This window comes from Numida meleagris, chromosome 2, assembly GCF_002078875.1.
Source record: "Numida meleagris isolate 19003 breed g44 Domestic line chromosome 2, NumMel1.0, whole genome shotgun sequence".
Lineage (NCBI taxonomy): Eukaryota > Metazoa > Chordata > Aves > Galliformes > Numididae > Numida > Numida meleagris.
In genome coordinates, this window is record NC_034410.1 from 55,059,473 (window position 1) to 55,062,331 (window position 2,859).

Here is a 2,859-nt window from a genome sequence, read left to right on the forward strand (position 1 = left end):
ATTTATTCAGATTATTTTAGAGATCTAGACCTAAATTCACTGGCTGGGGATCATGATAGGCATCTATTCTGTTGGGATCAGCTTGATAGGAAGTAACATACACGAATGTCTGCAAATTCTCTTTTTCATCCAGCCACAATATACTTGGGAAAAACAACAGCATGCTGGATTCTTATCTACCTATATAAATCAAGTCACTGATTAAGTACCACTTGCCAGTTGAGTAACTGTGGGGTTCTGTTTCAGAGAGTCAAAGAATCTCAGAAGCATAGAAAGGTTGAGATCCGAAGGGACCTCTGGAGATCATCTGGTCTAAATCTCTTGCTCAATCAAGACCAGCCAGAGCATGATGTCCAGGACCATGTCCATGTGGCTTCTGAAGATCTCCAGGGAGGGAGACTCCACACATTATCTGGGCAATTTCTGCTCTGTCATCCACACAGCATATAAATGCCTCCTGGTGATCAGAGGGAACATTTTGTGGCCCAGTTTGTGTCTACTGCTTCTTGTCCTGACACTGGGCACCACTGAAGAGAGCCTGCCTCCATCCTCTTTTCACCTTTCATTTGGGTATTTACAGACATTAATAAGATTCACCTAAGCCTCCTCTTTCCACGCAGAACAACCCCAACTCTCTCAGCCTCTCCTCATCAGAGACATTCTCTAGTCACTTCATCATCTTCATGGTCCTCCATTGGACTCAAATTTTCAGTATGCCCACATATCTCTTGTCTCATCAATTCTGAGCAGAGCAGAAGTATCCCCTACCTTGATGGACTGACAATATTTCGCCTACTGCAGCCCAAGATACCCTTAAAGCCTTCTTTTCTGCAAGTGCACACTGCTGGCTCATGCTCACTTCGATATGCACCAGTACCTGCAGGTCCTTTTCTGCAAAGCTTCTTTCCATTTTGTTGACTCCCATCACATCCTCGTTCCTCAGGTTGTTCCTCCCCAAGTGCAGAACTTTGCAATTCTCTCTGCTGTGCTGAACTTCATGAAGTACCTGTCAGTTCATCTCTGCAGCCTCTCCAGGTCCCTCTGGATGGTAAGAAAACCCTCTGGCATTTCAACCATATCTCACAGTTTTACCAAATGCAGATTTGCTGACTGTGTTTCAGAACAGACATTATAGTGGGATTTGATCCCTTTGGAGGCTGTGTGTTCAACTTCCATTACAGATTAGGTCTGCATTTTTGCACTATGCATTTTTAGCATTAGTGTATTAATTTCTGCATGTTTTATTTCCTACCCTTTTATATACTTAAACTTATCAAAAGAAAGAAATGTAATATAAAACAGGATAGTAGTGGCATTTCTAGAAGGTTTCTCAGGTCCTTGTCCTTAGCAGACTGTATAACTTTTAGTTTACTAGAAAAACAAGAAGCTTGATGGAACATTTTAGGACAACCAGATTTGTTTTTGTGATAGCCACTGATGAATGATGAGGTAGATATACATAAAATGACAAAATTCTCTCCAGGGTGTTATGAGAAACAAAGTACAAGCCTTCTTACCAACAGTCTTCCATACAGATTTCTTGTCTTCAATATAAGAAAAAAGGGTATAAAAAAAGATTAAAGATTCCAGTGCACTTACTGCTTTCTACATTTATTTTGCAAAGATTTCTTCTCTTGGGTATAGAGCTGTTTTTGACTTTAAATGTGATAGATTAAAAACCGTGTACTTGCTTTATCACATTTTTACCTGTAAATGAGAGAACAGTTTTTGATTACCTTAATAATTGCCAACCAATGCCTCTAATATGACAGAGAGAGAAACAAATAGATGCTTGCACCTGGCTTACCTAAACTTACAACTTATTGCTACCGTTTTCTTCAGTTTCATGATTACTGGAATGCTTCTCATTAAAGAAATCTGTGTAAAAAATCAAAAAGGATTTTGTTCCTTTATTCACATCCAGATGTCTTAGTCTGTGCCACATATAGTTAAGGCTTGGACTGATTTTTTTAGCTTCAGCTGTAGCCACCTAGAATCTTCTTTGTAAATAGTGTATGAAGAAACAAAATCCAACTCACAGCCTTATTAACATCTGCTTGTCTTTGTATTACTGATGCAGTACACCTCTACAATTGACACCCTTTGTCTTTGTTATTACTTTTTTAATTGCAAAGGAAAACAGTATGAGCAGGTTAAAGAATTAAGTAATTGATGTGAGGTTCATTTTTTTCATGTTGAGATGGTATATCACATCAAACATACTTTTTGATTACAGTGATACCTGGGAAAGAGAAGAATATCTTAAAAGCATACGTTGTGATTTAACACAGCAGGCAGCTAAGCACCACAGTCGTTAGCTCACTCCTCCCCATCAGCTACCCTGATTCTGTTCCCTCCCAGTTCCTTAGCCCTTTCACTGTGAATTGCCTTGGCTCTGTACAACACTGCTTACCTGCAGCTGTAAACATTGGTGTGTTATCAACACTGGTTTTCTCCTAGAACTAAAACATAGTTTAAATTAGTCTCTAAATTGGAAATATATGGATTTGAACAGTGGACTATTTGGTGGCTAAGGAAATGTTTGGAAGGTTGCAGACAGAAAGTTGTGGTCAATGGCTCTATGGCCAAGTGGAGGATGGTAATGAGTGGTGTACCCCAGGGGTCTGTCTTGGGTCTGGTGATCTTTAACATCTTTATCAGTGACACAGATTATGGGATTGTGTGCACCCTCAGCAAATTTGTTGATGACACCAAGCTGAGTGGTGCAGTTGACACAGCAGAAGGAAGGAATGCCATCCAGAGGGACCTTGAAAAACTCAAAATGTGGGCCTTGTGAACCTACTGAGGTTCAACAAAACAAAGTGCAAGATTTCACACTTGGGTCAAGGTAATCCCAGA

The 2,859-nt window shown here is 39.9% G+C and overlaps 1 long non-coding RNA gene across 1 annotated transcript; it reads right to left on the reverse strand.

Moving 5' to 3' along the window:
* Positions 1,609–2,464, reverse strand: LOC110393697. The gene is made up of 3 exons (XR_002435123.1): positions 2,414–2,464; positions 1,808–1,878; positions 1,609–1,707 (listed from the first exon to the last, which is right to left on the reverse strand). It is a non-coding gene; the product is annotated as an uncharacterized LOC110393697 (long non-coding RNA).